Source organism: Dipodomys spectabilis, unplaced genomic scaffold, assembly GCF_019054845.1.
Source record: "Dipodomys spectabilis isolate Male_0828 unplaced genomic scaffold, ASM1905484v1 ptg000141l, whole genome shotgun sequence".
Lineage (NCBI taxonomy): Eukaryota > Metazoa > Chordata > Mammalia > Rodentia > Heteromyidae > Dipodomys > Dipodomys spectabilis.
The window spans coordinates 9,206,904-9,229,051 of NW_024870818.1; the positions used below are offsets into that span (position 1 = coordinate 9,206,904).

The window sequence follows — 22,148 nt, forward strand, 5'->3', positions numbered from 1 at the left end:
AGCATGCAAATACACACAACACAGCTAGGAAACATGCTAAAGAGGAAAGAAATACAAGAACAATACCAACAAGCTAATTCAGCCCCAATGGAGAGCTGAATTGGGACGCCATGATGACTGGAAGGAGACAGGACACAGAACATGATCACAGAGACACATGTGGCTTGGAGTCCAGCAGCTAGGCTGGTCTGGGCCTAAATAGGTCAGCACAGGGGGCAGATCCTCAGGAAATTCCCATCACCTAGCAGCCAAGTGCCCACCCCTGCCTCTAGGGGTGGGGCATGCCTGTCACCTGGGAGGCAAATGATTGGGGGGGGGGGAGTTTCTTCCCCCAGCATGAAGATAAGATGCCAGACCTATAATCCACCATGTGGCCAATACGGTGCTGGCAAGACCTGACCTCCTCACTTCAGCACATGAACATAATCTTACTAAGACTTTCTTGGGAGATGGAGAGACTCACTGTTAGAGGCTATCAGAGCAGAAAAAAGTAAATGAACCCATCCCCATCTCAACCAATAATCTGGGTATTATTACATGGCTAATGTCAATAATCTAGCTACAGAGGAGTCATAGGAAGTAGTATTGCAATCCAGGTAAACCAAGGCAAAAATATGAGACCCTATACAAGAAGTAAAGCAAAGAGGACCAGGGTCATGGCTCAAGTGATAGAGTATGCCCAAGTCTGAGGCCATGAGTTCAGATGTGTACAGGCTACCTTGCATGTAAGAGAAGTAAGACAATGTCACACTTTAAAACAAGTTGAGGAAAAAGAAACAGTAAAGATAAACCAAAAACTAATGTTCAAGGTCAACCATCCTAGGAAATAAAAGGGAGTGGTAGAAAGAATGACCATAATCTAGTATAATGAGGAGCTGGAAAAGTGCTTCTCTAGTTGGATCTTCTGGTTCAGTTTTGATTCTTACATATCAGTATTTCATACACTATTCAAAAATACATTATGAAAATTAGCATAGATATAAGAGACTCACCATGGAAAACAAATGGAAACAGAAGAACCTAAATGTTTTACAAGTGAATAGTGAAACCATGGCAAGGAGGCAGGGTAAAAAAGAAAATATTGCGCCGGGTGCCAGTGGCCTAGCGACTCAGGAGGCCGAGATCTGAGGATCACAGTTCAAAGCCAGCCCTGGCAGAAAAGTCTGGGAGACTCTTATCTCCAACAAACCACCAGAAAACTGGAAGTGATGCTGTAGCTCAAGTGACAGAGCACTCACCTTGAGCTGAAGAGCTAAAGGACAGCACCATGACCAACAAAAGAAATTTTTTTTAATTTTAGAAAAAGGAAAATATTAACCTAAGAAACCAGAAAAAACAATTTTTGGACCATATACTCTAAAAATAAAAAAAAACAGCAAAAAACTACAATTAAATTTTGATTCCTGGGGCTGGCTGTGTGGCTGAAGTTAGTAGAGCTCCGGCCAAACAAATTTTGAATTCCAACTGTTAGATTTTTTTTTTTTACAAATGGGCAAGCAAGCAAATTCTGAAACTATTGTGTATGTATTCTAAGTTAAGCAAATATGCATTGTAGATCATGAGAGGCACATTTCTCGTGACTGAGAAAGGTATGTTTAAGGAGAGAAGGAGACAGACTAAATCTTCTTACAGACGATGCTGGACAGATATAGACCAATAGAACATTTGTGCAATTGACAAGAGGGGCGCGTTCTATCTTGCAGTCAAGGAGCACACACGGCAAAGACAATCATGAGGTATCTCTGTACAAGAATGTTAAGAATTTCCTATTATAGGATTCAAGCATTTTGAGGGAAGTAAACCATGAACATCTAACATGAGTGATCGTTTTAGATAGAATCTTATAGGAAATGGGTCAGATCTGTCTGTCACTAGGTATCAAATTAATTGTATTTATACAGAAGACAGAGAATAAATCTGCAATTGGAAAAATAACAGTATTTTAGCCAAGAGAGAGGAATATTTTGTATTTGGAGGGAGGCAAAGTGACCTTATGTCTGTGTTTTAAAACAAATTCCATGGTCTTGTTCATCTTACCAGGTGGAGTCAATTAGATACTGTCTACTTATGCATGTTACTATTTCTCCTCCCTGCCCCCTAATTGCTTTCATCTTTCTGGTTTTAAATTGTTACTGTAAAGGGGGCTGGGAAGGTGGCTCAGTGGTAGAGCGCTTGCCTTGCATGCCTGTGGCCCTGGTTTCAATTCCTCACAAAAAGAAAAAAGCCGGAAGTGGCGCTGTGGATCAAGTGGTAGAGCGCTAGCCTTGAGCTGAAGAGCTGAGGGACAGGGCCCAGGCCCAGAGTTCAGGCCCCACGACCGGACCCCAAAAAATAAAAAATAAATTGTTATTGTAAAGGTGACTTAAAGAGGAGTTACACTTACATGTCAGGTAATGAGTACATTTCTTTTTCAATAGTGTCACCAACCCTCTCTTCACTCTCTCCCTGTTTTTCCCACCCATCCCTCTCCCCACAAGTCGTATAGTTTCAGGGATCATTTCTATAGTTTGTTACTATTTCTCTGTTCTGTCTTCTGAGGGCTATAGTAGAAATAACATTCAAGAACATTTGAACACATTTCTCAACAGCATGTTGTCGCTTAAGTGCTATTCACCACCAAAGGAAATAAGAGCTCCTTAGACAAATTGGCAGTTCAATAGCTGGGAGAGAGAAATTACATGATAAAATTTGAACACAATGTCATGCTAGAAAGTAAGGATAAGTTTATAAAATGATTTTGAAATAACAAAAATATGTAAGAGCCAACATGAAGGGGCTCTAATGGTCAAATAGTAAAGCAACCAAGGAAATAAAATAGTTTTAACTAGTATACCAGCAAACCAACAAGGAATCATAAGAATCACTCCATCTGGAAGAAGACAGAGAATGAAGAAAAGGAGAACAATGGAGAGACAATAAAAAGAAATAAGGTTCCAAGATCTACATTTAAAAACCTAAGTTAAATGAACTCATTATCTTGCCCATGTAATTGTAACCCCTCTGTACAGTATTTTCACAATAATATATATAATATTTTTAAAAACTTAGTTAATAGTAATGAAATTAAACTGAAAATTGAAATATTTCAATTAAAAGGCCCAAGGGTGTTATTCAAATTAATAGAAATAGAAAAGACACAATTTAACAATTCTAGGAATGAGTAAAGATAGGATATGATTAGAGATTCTACTAATATCCAATATATAAAAGTTGAATAGCATAAATAATTAAATATTTTAATATTAAATTTGATAGTTTCAGTGAACAGCACATATTCTCTGACAGATACTTTCTTTGAAGCAGAAATATATGAATTGTTTTTGGTTTAAACAATATAAATTACTATTTTTTTAATTCTGGAATTAATCAGCACAAAAACATTGTGTTAGTAGGTTAAGTTTCTTCCTTGGCTTGCCAATGACTTCTTACACTTTCCTTAATGTAGGCAACTTTGGTTTGTATGTATTCCTTTATTAAAAGAAGTGAATTTTAGTAATCATCATGTTTTAGTGTATGAAAGTCATTTTGCCACTACTGAGTTTGTTTTATGAGATACAATGAATTGAATTTACATGACACTTATTGTCTGACATCATTCATTCTATATTATATGATTAAGTAAGCAATATTAATTTTGAAGAGATGTGGTTGTGAGATTGAGGAAGTCAAGTATAACTATTTAGTTTTGTACTCAAGCTCAACAAGTATGTATTCTTTTTCTGTCAGTCATGGGGCTTGAACTCTGGGACTGAATGCTGTCCCTGAGGTCTTCAGCTCTCTGCTAGTGCTCTACCACTTGAGCCACAATGCCACTTCTGGTTTTCTGGTGGTTTATTGAAGATAAGAGTATCACGGACTTTTCTGCTCCAGCTGGATTTGAACCGTGACCCTCAGATCTCAGCCTTCGGAGTAGCTAGGATTACAGGTGTGAGATACCAGTGCCCAGCTTCTTTCTTTATTTGGAAGAAAGAGAAGGAAAAAAGAAAGGGAAGGGAAGGAGGGAAGGAAAGAGAAAGGAAAGAAAAAGGGAGAGGAAAGGGGAAAAGAATGGTGAAAGGAAAGGGGAAAAGAAAGGGGAAAAGGGGGAGGAAGGGAACGGAAAGGAAAGGAGAAGAAACACTAGGCTAGTTCCTTTCTGCCTTGACGAACATATATACAGCAATCATTAGTAAAATACTTGTCAAGAGAACTCAATAACACATCCAACAGACCATGATTATGTTGATTTTATTCCAGATATGCAGAGCTAAACAAATCTGCCATTTTCTTTGTAAAAGTCTTCTTTACATGATGTCTGAGAAGGTAAGATATCTAATTATTTTCTCAAAAAAAACTGCTCAACACATTTAAATGAAACAGTTATAACTTGTGACAGTAATTACTAAAAAAAAGTGTATATACTTTAAGCTTTCTTTACATTTTAAAGACTGAGTTTAAGAATGTTGACTTTAGCAGTTTCAGAGATATAAGGTTAGAACCACTTCCAAATATTCTAAAAGTTATAGTGGCCTGAGGAGTTTTCTCAGCATTCCTTGCTATTACCATATGTGTTCAATAAAAACTTCAATGTTTGGGAGTTTAACTGTCCCAAAGAAACAGGAGACCAGCTCCATGATTATATTTTCCATTTAAGTTTATGAGTTAAGGTCTCTAATTGGGTTTTTCCAATGAACATTGTACAGAGTGGTGATATATTTATTCAGTGTAGCCAGTGTTTGGAGAGATATACTTTGTTTCTAGAGCAGCATCATTGTGAAGAAAATATCACCAATTCATTCTTGAGGCAGATATTAATTTCATATGGGCAAACTATAATTTCTTTTTCCGAGTTCAAATATCTACTAAAAGCATGATATGTAGTTGCAGTTACACTAAAAGAAATACAAACACCTGGAAATAAATTGTGCTTGATCACACTTTATCTTTTAGTGTAAGGAGAAGAAGATTGCATGTGAATGTTTCTAGGGTAGGAAATACTTGAATGCAAACTTTCACTAAGATCCAAGTGCCTAATAAACTTCCCAAGAGAAGTGTTGATAGAAAAAATAGAAAACAGAAGGAAATTAGGAAGAAGGGGGAAAATAATGTTATAAAATTAGGAGAAATAGAGATTAATCGGTTAAAAGGTTGAACTGTTTGTAATTTAGATTTGATAATACATTTATATTTAGATAAACTGTCAATACTGGTTACATATAAAACTAGCTATCAGCTTTATGACAGAAACTATGGCTGCTATGTTACTATTAACCACTTAGATATTTATGGTACATGTAAAATAGTTCTAGATCAAGCCAATTATAGTTATTTCTTTTTTCCACACTGATCTAGGTCACTTTTTAAAATAACCATGTTTAAGAGCATTTTCTTATTTTCTTTCTGCATAAATTTTCCATTCACAGGACAACAGCACATAAGATGCCTAGAAAATTAATATTTCAGCCTCCATGGTACAATAATACCATGATTCTTCTAGTCTTCAGAGAGCTGCTTTGACTGAAATGTAAAACCATAAGAATCAGCTAATGATTATAAGAAAAATAAGAATAAAATATTTCCTGTTTGGGGCTGGGAAGGTGGCTCAGTGGTAGAGCGCTTGCCTTGCATGCCTGAGGCCCTGGGTTCCATTCCTCAGCACCACATAAGCAAAAAGAAAAAAGCCGGAAGTGGCGCTGTGGCTCAAGTGGTAGAGCACTAGCCTTGAGCTGAAGAGCTGAGGGACAGCGCCCAGGCCAGAGTTCAGGCCCCACAACTGGACCCCCCAAAAATATATTTCCTGTTTGTAGCATATTGTTTTTATTAGTGATAATCTTCATTCACAACCAGTATAACTGAATTGATAATTTACTTTGAACTACTTCCAATTCCTTTGTATTTAGAGATTTTCCTCGATGGAGCAATGAACTTACTATTCCTTTTAGAGTACTAGAATTCATGGAACTCAAGTTGTGCTAGAATTGCTCAACCCACTTCCCTGGAATCATCTTCATTCTTCTCTTTCTCATCATCCCAACAGAACTATCTCTACTGAACATCTTTCATAATATCTCATAAGTATATGTAAGTATAAAGAAAAGATAGATGATAGGATCTTAGAAATATGCCATATACCTACAATTGCCTTATCAAAAGAGGCATTTTTAGGGTTTGACATGGAAAAAAATTGTCCTTAGGGCCATTGGATTGGCACACTGTGAAACATGATGACTGATATAAGTTAATGGGTCTCCTTAGAGATGACGTCAGCTGGGGCTACATATGCTTACAGTAAATGATGAAGGCCAGTGGCACATATTAAAAACTATTGGCTATTTTTTTTTGTTTCACTCTTTTTAACTTTATTAGCACAAGTTTTAATTAACTCCTTTGACAGTATTATTTTTCTCTTGCAACAGCTGACTAAAAATCTAGGGCAAATTCTAGCAATAATTGTGATGAATCTCTTCAGGGAAAAAGTGAGAGTAACGATACTTATTAAACTTTCCAGTCGTTTATGTTAGCGGAATTTTTTTTCAGACAATGTTTTTACTTTTTTTGCTCATTTGAAAGCAAACAAATCTGAACTATTTCAACTGGAAGAAAAATTGCACTTTAGATGAGTAGAGCTCCTTTAAATGAGAAGTTTTATTGAATATGGTGAAAATTCCTGATTGTTTAAATGTCTGACTTTATTAAGTAGCTTGGTGCGGGGTGACAGGACATCTGTTTCTGGTACTAGATTCACAAACCCCATGACTGCCTCTGCATGAAATAAAGACATGTCAGATTATGTTTTTTTTCCTATTTTCATCACCTCTGCAAAGAAAATCTACATCTAATAAATGACTTTTTACAGCCTTTCAAGTACAAATAAACATGAAGACTCTTAGATTATTTTAGAAAGATATTAAAAATTTGCTCAATAGCAAAGATGATATATAAAGTTACCATAATGTACAGATCAGTTTTACACTCATAATCTGTTACTAATTTCATCTTTTAATTTTCTCCCTCTTATGTTTAAACAAAATGAGATTCCAATTTTGGTTCATGGATTTGATTTCAATAAAGTTTAAAATTGTAGTTTAAAAATACGGTTTGTAACCAGACGTTAGTGGTTCATGCCTGTAATCCTAGCTACCCAATAGTTCGAGATCTAAGGATTACAGTTCAAAGTCAACCGTGGACTCATGAGGAGCACAAGTGTAAAGGCTCAGGGACAGGGCTCAGGCCCTGATATCAAGCACTAGAAGTAGTACACACACACACACACACACACACACACACACACACAGAGGAACTTTCTAAAATGACTTCTGATATGTTGGAAATCTACTTATTATATACATTTTATGTTGCTTAAACTTATTTCACATAGCTCTGGATATCAATCTGTAAAAATATGTCATATTATGATAATCAGAAATTTTTCAAAGATTTTTCTTTTTCTCATTTGAAATATTTTCCCTTATTTGTATTCAAGTAAACTTTTTGGATAGGTAAGCACTTAGTAATCTTCAGTAATGAGTGCATATTATTTCAGGAAAATAGAAAATGTAGCAAGAGTTTTGAATTCCCTGTAAAGGAAGTAGAATGTAGCGTATTTTTTTGTTTTTGTTTTTGTTTTTTTTGGGGGGGGGTTGCTTCTCTTTGTTGTTGTTGTTGTTTTTTACTTTAGCAGGCAAGGATTGACCATTGTTCTTACTACAGTGAAGTTCTAACCATGGCAATAATCTGGACTCTTTCTCTCTACAGAAGTGAAGGGGATAGATAATTCATTGAATTCCTGCTCAAGTGTGGGACAATGCAGTAGTCAGAATCTGAAATGCTCCCATGTGGTAGTCTTAGCTCCTAGATTGGAATTGCTGAGGGCGGTGGAAACTTCAAGAGGTAGAGCTTACTACGAAAGAAGTCTTTCAGTCATTGGAGACATGTCCTCAAAGGGAATGCTGGGAACTTCTTCTTTGTCTTTCTCCTCCCAGCCAGATGTCAACAACATTGCTGCACCATGTGTACCAAACCACAACATGCTGCATCACTACAGACCCAAAAATAATAGGGACAATCCATCCATGGAGTAAGACCTCCAAAATCCTGAGCCAAAATAAGTATCTCCTAAAAGCAGAGAATGATCTCAGTATCTTATATAGGGTATTTGCGTAGGTGATTTGTGGATTTAAGGGATACACCGGCTATTATGAGAAGAGATTGTTAAAAAAGAAAAATAGGGAGGAACGGCTGTTGGTCTGTGAGCCTTCGGGCTCTGCCTCTGCCCTCGGAGCAGCTCCCTGGTGAGGAAGAACCATGGCACTCCGTGTCACCAGGAACATGAAAATTAATGTTGAAAACAAGGTCACGTGACCATGGCAGGCCCAAAGGGTGTGTCCACCCATTGCAGCAGCTTCTAAACCCGGGCGGAGATCAAGAACTGCGCTTGGCCATAGTGTTAATAAAAACAGTGAACAGGGCTGGGAAGGTGGCTCAGTGGTAGAGCGCTTGCCTTGTATGCACGAGGCCCTGGGTTCGATTCCTCAGTACCACATAAGCAAAAAGAAAAAAAAAGCCGGAAGTGGCGCTGTGGCTCAAGTGGTAGAGCGCTAGCCTTGAGCTGAAGAGCTGAGGGACAGCGCCCAGGCCCAGAGTTCAGGCCCCACGACCGGACCCAAAACAAAAACAAAAACAAAAAACCAGTGAACAGCTACAGGCCAGAGTGCCTCTGAAAAGGGAAGAACAAACTTTAGCTACTGGAAAAGTTGCTAAAAGGCTACTAAAACCGCTGGCAAAAGTGTGCGAGAGGATGAGCAAGAGTCTGTGACAGAGCCAAGCCTGAGCTTGAACCTGAACCTGAACCTGAGCCTTTGAAGGAAGAAAAACTTTCACCTGAACCTGTTTTGGTGGATACTCCCTCTCCAAGCTCAATGGAAACATCTGGATGTGCCCCCAGCAGGAGAATATGTCAGGCTTTCTCTGATGTAATCTTTCAGTGAATGATGTGGATGCAGAAGATGGAGCTGATCCAAATCTTTGTAGTGAATATGTGAAAGATATTTATGCTTATCTGAAACCACTTAAGGAAGAGCAAGCCTGTCAAACCAAAATACCTGCTAGGTCGGGAAGTCACTGCAAACAGAGAGCCATTCTAATTGACTAACTAGTGCAGGTTCAAATGAAATTCCGGTTGCTGCAAGAGACCATGTACATCACTCTTCTGTTATTGATAGATTCAGGCAGAATAATTGTGTGCCCAAGAAAATGCTGCAGCTGGTTGGTGTCACTGCCATGTTTATTGCAAGCACATATGAAGAAATGTATCCTCTGGAAATTGGTGACTTTGCTTTTATGACTAACAATAGTTAGTCTAAGCACCAAATCAGACAGATGGAAATAAAGATTCTAAGAGCTTTGAACTTTGGTCTGGGTTGCCCTCTACCCCTGCACTTCCTCCGTAGAGCATCAAAAATTGGAGAGGTTGATGTTGAACAGCATATGCTGGCCAAATACCCGATGGAACTGACTATGTCGGACTATGAAATGGTGCACATTCCTCCTTCTCAAATTGCAGCTAGAGCCTTTTGCTTAGCACTGAAAATTCTTGATAATGGTGAATGGACACCAACACTACAGCATTACCTGTTTTACACTGAGGAATCTCTTCTTCCTGTTGTGCAGCACCTGGCTAAGATTATACTCATGGTGAATCAGAGGTCTACAAAGCACATGACTATCAACAAAAGTATGCTACATCTAGGCATGCTAACATCAGCATTCTACCACAGCTGAATTCTGCACTAGTTTAAGACCTAGCCAAGGTTGTGACAAACGTATAACTTGTACACTTGAGTTAGAGTACTATAATAGTAGCTGCAAATAAAATTGGCACCATATGCCACTTGTATATACTATACATTTACTTGATTTCTAATGAAGGTTGTGGCCATTTTGCTTTTAATAGCTTAACTCATCTAAATGTGGTTACTTCCTATTCTGGGGGTAACCTGTAAGTCATACTAAAAGCGTTTTTGTTTTTTTTTTTAAGCCCAATTTACTGTAGAGCACATGGGCAGCAAAGATGGTGCTGGAAGAGAGTAGAGTGGGCAGAGCCCAATTTGCCTTACGATCAGTGCATAACCAGCCCATGAAGGCTTAGGTGCATAATAAGGTGTGACCTTGACAGTGTTTGGTTCCCCTTCCTCCCCTGCCATGCCACCCACCCTTTTTGGCTTTAAAAAGGGCTGCTCTCTGTTAATAAACGAGTTTTCTACCTGCTTGAAAAAAAATCTGTTTTTGTTTTTAAGCTGCTTTCAGGTTACCAGGGACTCCAACTGATGTATATAATTGTTTATATACTTAACTGGAGTTTTTTTTATTAATAAGTTTTTTATTGTAAAATACCATACAGAGGGGTTACAATTACATGAGCAAGGTAATTGAGTACATTTTGAGAACATTTCTTAACAAGCATTGTTGCCTCTTCCTTTGTTTCCCCTTCCCATCCCTGCCCTCCCATCTCCCCCCCCACCCCCACCCCCTGCGCCAAAGTTGTAAAGTTCATTTTTCGACATAATGACTTGTACATCTCATTGTTGCAATGGGTCCACCTGTATCCCTATTTAAACAATTTGTTTTTGCCCTTCCCCTCCACAAATTATACCAATATCAAATACAGTGAAAACAGGGGTTATACTGTGGGGGAGCCCCAAGATAAGGACTCAAATTGTTTTTATTTCTTGCTATTGTTTCTAACATATTTAAACTTGACTGCTTTTAATGTACCTGGATTTTCCTTTTGTTATGGTAAAGATACATAAAACTAATAGTTCCATAGGACATAACTGCATGTGAGCTAAGTTATTTTGCCACCTCATCCCTAGTTCCCTGTGTTGTTTCTTCAGGTGCTTGCTGCTCTGCTTCTTTTTTTTTTAACCACTTTCTTGAGCTATCAAATTATCTTTTTTTTCACTTTCTCATTTTAAAAATCTAGTTTTCATTTCATGTATTTGTTTTGGTTTATTAGTTAGGAAAATAAAACAGGTTGTTCAAAACAAAAAAGTTAATTTGCCCAACCTTTCTGAACCTTATCTGCTTAAAGGGTATTGACAGATCGGGGTGCATCTGGTTCCTCTATCCTCTCTAAACATCTATACATATGAGTTGCTGTGAAGAGTTTTCGATGGGTCCATTTAGTACACAGTAATATTCCTTCTAGCGTGTAGGCCTTTCTGTGATTATTTATATGTCACAAACTATGGATATGCTATATGTAATGAAAATAGCTATAGCCCTACAGACTACATTTGTTTATTGCCCATACAATGCTCCTTCAATATTTCTGTTTTTTAAAAAATAAGTTTTTAATTGTAAAAATACTGTACAGAGGGGTTACAGTTACATGAGTAAGGTAATGAGTACATTTCCTATTGAGCATTGTTACCTTCTCCTTTGTTTTTCCCCTACCGTCCCCTCTCTCTCCACCTCCCCAACTCCTCCCGCCATCCCCCAACCCAGCCAAATTTGTAAAGTTCATTTTCAACATAGTGTCTTGTACATCTCATTGTTACAATAGATCAACCTGTATCCTTATTTCAGCATTTGTTATTTCCCTTCCCTCCTTAAATTAGAAAAATGTATATACAAGATGTAGGGCACTGGATTCAAATACAGTGAAAATGGGTTATACCGTGGGGGAAGAACATATCAAAGAAACAAAAATAATCACATAGTACATTATGTATACATTAAAAACAATAGCAAAAAAGAAAAAACCATTTGTGTCCCTATCTTGGGGTTCATTTCACTTAACATCATCTTACATGGTCATATGTACATAGCTTTTGCCTTTTTCTTCTTGTCCTAAACATATACTAGTTATTGCAAATAAGGGAAACCATGGGACCTATATTTCTTTGAGCCTGATTACTTTACTTAGTATAATTTTTCCAAGTCTTTCCATTTTCTAAAAAATGGAGTGATGTCATTCTTTCTGATGGAGGCATAGAATTCCATTGTGTGTGTGTGTGTGTGTGTGTGTGTGTGTGTGTGTATCACATTTTCTTGATCCATTCATGTACTGAGGGGCATCTGGGTTGGTTCCATATCTTAGCTATGGTAAATAAGGCTGTGATAAACATGTTGTGCTGGTAGATTTGGTATGACCTTGTCTGTGATCATTTGGGTAAATACCCAAAAGTGGGATTTCTGGGTCATAGGGGAGCTCTATGTAGAGTCTTTTGAGTAACCTCCATACTGCTTTCCAAAGTGGTTGAACAACTTTACACTCCCACCAACAATGCAGTAGGGTTCCCTTCTGGCCACATCCCCTCCAGCATCTGTTGTTTTTAGAGTTCTTGATAATAGCCATTCTAACTGGGGTGAGGTGGGATCCCAATGTTGTTTTGATTTGCATTTCTTTTATGTCTAGAGAAGTTAAGCATTTCTTTATGTGTCTATTGGCCATTCTTATTTCCTCTTCAGAGAAATTTCTTTAGCCCACTTATTGATTGGGCAGTTGTTTCTTTGAGGATTTGTTGTTGAGGGATTTAATTTTTTGAGTTCTAAGTATATTTTAGATATGAGACCCTTGTCCATTGTATGGCTAGTGAAGATCTTCTCTCAATCCATGGGCCTTCTATTGATCTTGCTAGCTATGTCCTTTGCCAGGCAGAAGCTCTGCAATTTCATGCAATCCCATTTGTTCAACCTTTCTCTGATTGGTTGTGTTTCTGGGTCTCTATTAAGAAAATTTCGGCCTGCGCCAAGGAGACCTAGGGTTTCTCCTATTCCATCCTTCAATGTTTTCAGAGTGTCTGCTTTGACTCCGAGGTCTTCGATCCATTTGGAGTTGATTCTGGGTTCAGGGTGATATTCAAGATCTCTTTATGGAATTATTTTCTTGATGCGATAGATTTCCCAAAGTGTATGTGTTCAGACAGAGTAAATAACTTTCTTAGTGTTGTCAGCAGTGTACACAAGTGCTTTTCTCTGCTTCTTTGTTAAATCTAAAAGTAGTCTGTCTTAAATGTTAGTGAATGTAACTAACAACGACTATTCTATCTCATTTGTTGTTTTAATTTATACTCCCATCTGTACATGCTATGTCAAACCAAGTTAAATAAATGGTTGGTCTTACCAATGTGAAAATAAAAATAGGAAGTTCAGAGGGTAGAGGTGATGGTGACCTACACCAACTTAGTTTGGACTGGGATGGCAACAGCAATCCTTCAACCTCTTGACTCAATGTCTGTCTTAAAAAGCTATTTAAATGCAAATTACCAGGCACCAGTGGCTCCTGCCTGTAATCCTAGCTACTCAGGAGGCTGAGATCTGAGAATCACAGTTCAGAGCCAGCCCTGCTCTTACCTCCAATTAACCACAAGAAAACCAGAAGTGGCAATGTGGCTCAAGTGGTAGAGCACTCACCTTGAGCTAAAGGGCTCATGGATGTGCCCAGGCCCAGAGTTCAAGCCCAGAACTAGCAACTTGTTAACTGGAAGTCAGGAAGTCAGCATTGAAAAGAATAAATGTAATCAAGCCTAAATAAAATTATCATCTCTTTTTAAGTATTAAAACTATTCCACATACCTTATTTCAAACAGTAATGCTTGCTTTATTTCTTTGTTTAGCACTAAATATTACAATGTATAATAATAAAAATCCTATGTGGTGTATTTAAGAAAAAAAAAAAAGCTATTTAAAGTTTATGCCTAATGCTGAGATCCATCTATTGATACGGGCAAGCTTTGGGCATGTATTTCTTTAAGTTGTACTTTTTATACTCCACAGTTCATGCTATGTAGTTGGCTATGGAACAAAGGAATATTTTTAATATTCATATGATAGAAGTTCTTTATAAATTCTGCAATTTAAATTGAAAAATAATATACATCAAGGGCATATTTAGCCTGAATTCTATCTACTGAGATGCAATCCTGTTGCTTTCTAGTACCATATGTTTGTTTTGCAGTATATATTAAAATGTTAAAATTGTGTTTGAATTTCAGCTGCTTTACATGCATTAGCTCTTTCTTGTGGAGTTAATACCATGTGTATTAGAGAATGTGGTTCAAAATTTGAAAGATGAAAATCCAAAGGAAACGAAGATTGCCAAAAGGGTTTATAGAACATGAAAGGAAATTTGACTTAACTACCACAAAGGTAGTTGGTTCTTAGCCTCTTTCAACAGCACTGTGGGAAGTAAACTTATTTACATGTTCTTAAGTGATTTCTATAAATGAGCAAATTAGCATGTTTGTTCATTATAAAAGAAGGTAGATTATTTTAGGACAGAGAATTGGAAGAAATAAAGACAATCCTGTGCCTCTGTGAATAGAAATGTAGTTGCCAATGATGAAAATTACAAAGAATTTGAGAAGCTATGGTGTGATGTTCATCGCGCTGAAAAATGAAGCTTGCAGTCAGGCATGGTATGCAGCACATACCCAAGGCTATGTGGCACAGATGACCTATTAAATTTCAGATACCGATTAAACCTTGATTGAAGCCCTTTGTGACAACTATAGAATATTTATGTGTTTATGGAAAGAAAAGCTGGGAAAGTTTTGAAGGTAGGGAAAATAGTGATCATTTATCTCTTCCTTAAGAAATAAAAAAGGAAATAGGCACATACCAGGTTATGATTGCACTGGTACTTTTATAATGCCTATGTCTGGCTCTTAATCTATTTATCATGCATTTAAACTTGGTTGTAGAAGTGATTCAAGTGTTAGAGTGCTAGCGTAGAGCTGAAGAGCTCAAGGACAGCACCCAGGCACAGAGTTCAAGCCCTACAACCGACCAAAAAAAAGTATAAAGCTTGGTTGTAAGAAGCTCAATAAAACTTGGGTGTGTATGGCTAAGCAATCACGCTCTGGATATGGTTGGGGTTTCAATCATCAGCCTACAATATATCAACTATATAGTCCTACAGAATGTTTATGTCACTCCATAATGATGACTTTGAGGGCAGGATGTTGTTCTGATAAGAAAATAAAAAACTTAAGAATTGATCAAAAGTTAAGATAATAAAAACATATCCCCTGAAAAGCTGTTTTCCACTAGCATATGTCTTTTTTAATTACCAAGTCTGACTAAAGTAAACTAAGAAAAAGTAGAAAGAGAGAGTGAATATAGAATTTCAGTTTTATTAAGTTCTGTTTTGAGGGGTGGGTTAACTATAATCCTATAAAACTATACTTAGTACTATGAAATCCTATTATAGATCCCAAATATAATAGCTCTTCAATAGTAAAAATTGTATTCTATACTACTTTTAATAAGATAATGCTTTAATAAGCATTGGAAAAATTCTAAGTGTAATATCAAGTAATGAAAAGTTGTAAGCTTAAAACATACCCCTGTGTAACTACTATTTGGTATTTTAATTAAAATATCTGAACTTAGTAATTTCAATGAGCAATTAGATAACTTCTCTGCCTAGAGAGGAGGGGAGGTTCTTAAAAATAAGTTCTTTCTTACTGTAGCATTTATGAATAAGAAAATGTTGATTTTATTAATATTCATTCTATTAAATAACGTTTATGCTAAGAAAAAATCTGAAATCTTAAAAAACGCATACTTCAAAGTGATGAAAATGTTGCTTTTCACCTTAAAAAAACCTCAAGATAGGTATTCAATTCTGTAAAGACTTGTAATTAGGACAAATTTTCAGTATTCCTAGGTAGTTGAGAAACAAGTTGTAACATAAGTCACATTAATTTCAAATATATATTTATGATGAAAATAGTCAAAATTTGAAAGCTTTGAATTCAATGATATTTCATAGTTTGTCTTCTGATCATTTTTGTCAGTTGAAATAAAATAAGGTGATAATAGTCCACAGAAACAATTTGTGGTTGATGAAATACAAATACTTTGGGATATAATATGAATTATATGTCTTTATTTTATATTATGTCTAAACACTGCCAATTCATCAAAACAGTGCCCAACTGTACACACATGGATTCAATTCAATTATTCCTCACTTTTGTTTGAGCCACACAAAAGTCTAGTTTTATACATGATTTTCACAAAAAAATATGAAGGGAGATTTACTCAAGCAGAAAAAGACCATTTTTTGTTTAACCATATATAAGCTTGGTTTACAGCTTTCAAATATTTGGCATGACATTTCAGTTCCATCCATTTGTGCATTTCATCAGAGTTCCACAAATTTTAAGTGTGGGTCTCATATGAATATATTTTGAACATTTTTCTACTTCATATTTTCTTAAGGCAAAGAATTACAATAAGAGAACACAGTTGTTTAAGTGTATATTTGATGATATTCTAGCAAAGGATGATGTCTTCAGCTGAGATAATTTTAATATGGTTTACAAGATACTGTTTGTTCTATTGGTATCAAAGCATTAATCTTGTTATTGAATGTGAAAGTAATAAAACTTCAATGGGCTAGGCACTGGTGGCCCATGCCTGTAATCCTAACTATCCAGGAGGCTGAGACCTGAGGATCACAGTTCAAAGACAGCCCAGGCAGGAAAGTCCATGAGACTCTTATCTCCAATTAACTATCAGAAAACTGGAAGTGGCATTGTGGCTCAAGTGATAGAGCACTCACCTTGAGCTGAAGAGCTGAGGGACAGCACCCAGCCCAGAGTTCAAGCTCTCTATCCTTGGTAGGGAGAAAGTCAGGGGCAGGATGTGGAACAGAAGGTGGAAGGAGGGTGGGCTCAGGTTGACTCTGGTGCAATGTAGTTGAAAACCCAGAGTCTCTCCATTCATAGAATATCATTTTCATATATTTTTCAACACAATACTTAGCAGAATTATACAAAATACATTTTGTTACAAAAACAAAATTTATAGAATTATGAACAGAAAACCTATCACCTACTCTAAAATTCCTCTAATACTTTAAAATTACTACTCTAATTACTCTAAAATTTACTGTAATAGTTTTGCATATGTATTTTCAGACTTATGTCATATTTTTATATATACATTCATATTATATATTCACATTATATATATATTCACATATTGTCATACTTAATATACTGTGAATATACATCTGTCAACACACTATAGGGGTTAATTGGCATATACCCAAATACTCTACTATGTTAATTTATAATTTTATTGCATGTTTAGATATTCAAAATATTTTATTTCTATATATAATCCCAACATAAACATATAATACATACTTAGGCTCACCCATTTATTACTGTAATGCTTATTCTGCAAAGTGGAATTACTGATTTCACAATAAATGCACATGGATGCTCTTGATACTGTCACATAACCCTGCATGAACCATATGTGCACTTTACCCTAAAGCATAGTAAAGTGATTAGATCCAAAGGGAAACTTGCTGAGACCAGATCAGGAAATGTGGAAGGAGGGAGAATGATGGAGGAGGTGACTCTGATCAAGATAATTCTGCCTGAATCATTGCTCTGAATTTCTAATATGTAACCAATATCCAGGGAGTCACAGAGTAGCAACTTATCAGTAGAACATCCTAATGATAACGAGAAAAAATCCTCTAGATATTGCAAAATATCCTCTGGGAACAAAGTTTCCTCTAGTTTAAAACCACTATTTTAATCTTACAGACAATGCACTTGTTACTAAATGTTCTTCACCATTTTTTATACATCATGACAATTATTTTCCCTTTCCATAGAAAATTTTGTTTGGGAGTTTTGTTTGGAAGTTAATAATTGTATTATGGATTTGCTACTTAGCTTTATGTGTGAATTCACCAAAAACCTCTTAATACATAAAAGACATCAGTTAATTTAATACACTAATCTTCTCAAGGAGTAATTGTCCTGTTCTAAAACATGGGCTAGTTGCTGACTTGTTCTGATACAAAACTATCATGTTGCTACTTCTTTTCCTTATCATATTAACAGCTTACTTTGCCTCATGAATCTAATAAAACCAATCACTTGCACTCATGAATAGTAGTTAGAAATTGCACTTGCATAATCAGAAGAGATGCCAAAATAATATTGGAGTAAACAAGTAACAGATTGGCTTTGTATTGGCATCAGGAGTTCAGTGCTAGTTCCATGCACTCATGATAGTTGAAATGTCAACAAGGATCGTACCTTCTCTCTTTCTGTGACTGACTCTGTACTCAAAGATGAACTCTTCATCGAAAGTTATAAAATAGCTACTGAACCTGGGCACTGGTGGCTTATGTCTATAATCTTGGCTAGTCAGAAGGCAGAGACCTGAATGAAATAAGGATAGTGGGTCTAATCGATACCATCTTGGCCACGTGGTGGATGATAGTGAATTGGGCTTAACTGGCACCATCTTGTTTTCTTGGCAGAGGCAGGGAAGTCTCACCCGCAGGTAATGGTCTTGCCTGAATTCCTAGCGGCAGGGGCAGGGACTTAGACAATAGGTTTAGACCTGCCAGTCCTGTACCTCGAACTCTTTTTTTTTTATTTATTTATTTATTGTGAAAATACTGTACAGAGGGGTTACAATTACATGGGCAAGATAGTGAGTACATTTCTTATCAAGCATTGTAGCCTCCTCCTTTGTTTACCCTTCCCATCCCTTCCCAGCCTCCCCCCCACCCCCCACCAAAGTTGTAAAGTTCGTTTTCTTTTTTTTTTTTTTTAAATTTAATTTAATTTTATTTGTGAACATACTGTACAGAGGAGTTACAGTTACATGGGCAGGATAATGCGTACATTTCTTACCAAGCATTGTAGCCTCCTCCTTTGTTTACCCTTCCCATCCCTTCCCAGCCTCCTCCCCACCCCCCACCAAAGTTGTAAAGTTCGTTTTCGACATGACAACTTGTACTTCTCATTGTTGCAACCGGTCCACCTGTATCCTTATTTAAATGACTTGTTTTTCCCCTTCCCCTCCACAAATTATACCGACATCAAATACAGTGAAAGCAGGGGTTATGCTGTGGGGGAGGGACATACAAAACAACAGAGAAATAATCTTACAAATGCTTTAGAAACAAATTCATGAAAGAAAAAAAATACATTTAAATACATAGCTTAGGGTTCATTTTCCTAACATCACCTTATCTGACCTTTTCTGGTTGACTCATATATATACTAGATATTGCAAATAAGGGAAACCATGGGACCTATGTTTCTTTGGGCCTGGCTTACTTCACTTAATATGATTTTTTCCAAGTCTTTCCATTTCCTAACAAATGGGGCAATGTCATTCTTTCTGATGGAGGCAGAATTCCATTGTGTATATATACCACATTTTCTTGATCCATTCATCTACTGAGGGGCATCTGGGTTGGTTCCATATCTTAGCTATGGTAAATAATGCTGCAATAAACATAGTCGTGCTGGTAGCTTTAGTGTGGTCTTGTTTGTAAACATTTGGGTAAATGCCCAAAAGTGGGATTTCTGGGTTATAGGGGAACTCTATGTGGAGTCTTTTGAGGAACCTCCATACTACTTTCCAAAGTGGTTGAACAAGTTTACACTCCCACCAACAATGAAGTAAGGTTCCCTTCTGTCCACATCCCCTCCAGCATCTGTTGTTATTAGAGTTCTTGATTTTTGCCATTCTAACTGGGGTGAGGTGGTATCTCAATGTTGTTTTGATTTGCATTTCTTTTATGGCTAGAGAGGTTGAGCATTTCTTCATGTGTCTATTGGCCATCCTTCCTTTTTCTTCAGAGAAGTTTCTCTTTAAGTCATTTGCCCACTTATTTATTGGACAGTTGTTTCTTTGAGGATTTGTTGTGGGGGGATTTAATTTTTTGAGTTCCAAGTATATTTTAGATATGAGACCCTTGTCCGTTGTATGGCTAGTGAAGATCTTCTCCCAATCCGTGGGCTTTCTATTGATCTTGCTAGCTATGTCCTTTCCCATGCAGAAGCTCTGCAATTTCATGCCATCCCATTTGTCCAACCTTTCTTTGATTTTTTGTGTTTCCGGGTCTCTATTAAGAAAATTTCAGCCTGCGCCAAGGAGACCTAGGGTTTCTCCTATTCCATCCTGTAATGTTTTCAGAGTGTCTGCTTTGACTTTTGAGGTCTTTGTTCCATTGGGAGTTGATTCTGGTGCAGGGTGATATATAAGGATCTAGCTTTAGTTTTCTACAAGTAGTTAACCAATTTTGCCAGCACCATTTACTGAAGAGGCTGTCTTTTCCTGTGACCCTGCCCCCCTGATCCTGATTTTATGTAGGCCCAGACCAGCTCAGATGCCATTGCACCAAGACTCCTGTCTCGTGTCTACTGGCTTCTGGCTCTCCTCCAGTCACCAAGGCAGCTCTTCAGCTCTTCATTGGAGTTGATCTGGTTTGTTGGCATTGTTTCTCTGCTCTTCCTTTGCTTTACTACTGTCATGGCCCAGTTTTCTAACAGAGTTAAGTGTGTTTGAAGGGCTGCTGGTCTTTGTGACAAAAATCCACCTCCGCCGGCTTTCTAGTAAAAATTCACAATTTGCCCTCTCAAAATGTGGCTTCTCTGTTGCGATGGAGTTCTCGAACAACACGAGGGTCACCGCTGGAGGGAAACCTGGGCAGGAAATTCTGTGAGACTCCAATTAACCTCGAGAAACCTGGAAGTGAACCTGTGGCTCCAGTGGTAGAATGGCTGCCTTGAGCAAAACAGCTCCAGGACAGCTCCCAGGCCCTAAGCTCAATCTCCAGTTTTGGCAATAGATGATACATACATAGATATGGATACATGGATAACAGCTGAATCTCAGATTTCCTTTCTGCCCACAGAGACCTGCCCTCAGAGCGGGGAACATGGGTGTGTGTGGTGATAAGGTAAAGGAGTTCTGGTAAGGTATATTGCTTCTTATGGGAAACTGTTATGTCTAGCTAACATCAGCCACACCTTGCTGAAATGAAAGGAAAGGTTTCAATGCAGTATTTCCTTAGATACTGTTATATGCAGTTTGCTTTCCTGAGGAACTAAAGGCTGGCTTTGCAGTGGGAAGCTAAGAGCTATTTGGTGTACAGAGATTCCTGAGAATGAGTGGATATACTTATTACTTTTAAATCCTACACTCTGAGAAATGTCTTTAGGTCATGCTATACTTAATCATTTTTTGGTATGAATTGTTGTGTTGAAAATAATGTTCCCTTACAAGTCAAAGTTGAAAACATTCTTTATTGTCTTTGGCTTTCTGTGTACTACTGAGAAGTCTCTTTAGTCATTCAGACTCCTGATTCTTTGTGATTTATAATACTCTCTTCCAGAAACCCTCCCCCCCACAAACCTTGCTGTTTCTTGTCTTTACTATGTTTCAACTTTAAATTTTACTACAGACATTTTGGTTTTCTTTTCCTCCTGTGTCCTAATCTGGTTTTGAAATGAGCTTAATGCTGGTTCATAGTATGAGTTTAGTAGCATTCCATCCTTTTCTAATTCATATAAATGTTTGAGAAATATTATTGTTGGTTCTTCTTTAAAGGTGTGGTAGAGTTCAGCAGTAAATCCATCTAGCCTTGGGATTTTGTTGTTGTTGTTGTTGTTGTCTCCATCAGAATTAAATGACATCAGTCTGTGATAGACCTCTGCAAAGCATTTCATCCACCGCAGCACACATTCTTTTTTGCAGGCCATAAACTTTATCTAAAAGAGATCAGATTTTTGGACACAAAATAAGTCTTAGCAAATGTAAGAAAATTGGAATAACTCTCTATCTGACCGCAGTGGAATAAAACTAGAAGGCAGAAGCAAAAAAAACACAGAATGTATTCAAACATGTTAAGACTGAAACTAAATGATGAGTGGGTTATTGAAGAAATAAGGTGGGAAATCCACAGGTTTCTAGTCTAATGAAAATGAAAATACAACATACTGGAGCTTTTGGGATACAGCAAAGGCTGTATTAAAGGTTTGTAGCTGGGGCTGGGAAGGTGGCTCAGTGGTAGAATGCTTGCCTTGCATGCATGAGACCCTGGGTTTGATTCTTCAACACCACATAAGCAGAAAAAGGCAGAAGTGGCACTGTGGCTCAAGTGGTAGAGCACTAGCCTTGAGCTGAAGAGCTGAGGGGCAGTGCCTAGGCCCAGAGTTCAGGCCCCACAACTGACAAAAAAAGGAGTTGTAGCTATTAATACATACATTATAAAAAACAGAAATCTCAAATAAATAGTTTAATTTTGTACCAGAAGCCCTTAATACAAAAAGAATAAATCAAATTCCAAAGTAACAGTTGGAAAGAAACAATAAAACTTAGGACAGAAG

General features: G+C 37.2%; 1 pseudogene; it reads left to right on the forward strand.

The window, feature by feature from the left end:
* Positions 1-8,283: 8,283 nt before the first annotated feature.
* On the forward strand, positions 8,284-9,806 carry LOC122117504 (annotated as a pseudogene).
* The last annotated feature ends 12,342 nt before the right edge of the window (positions 9,807-22,148 follow it).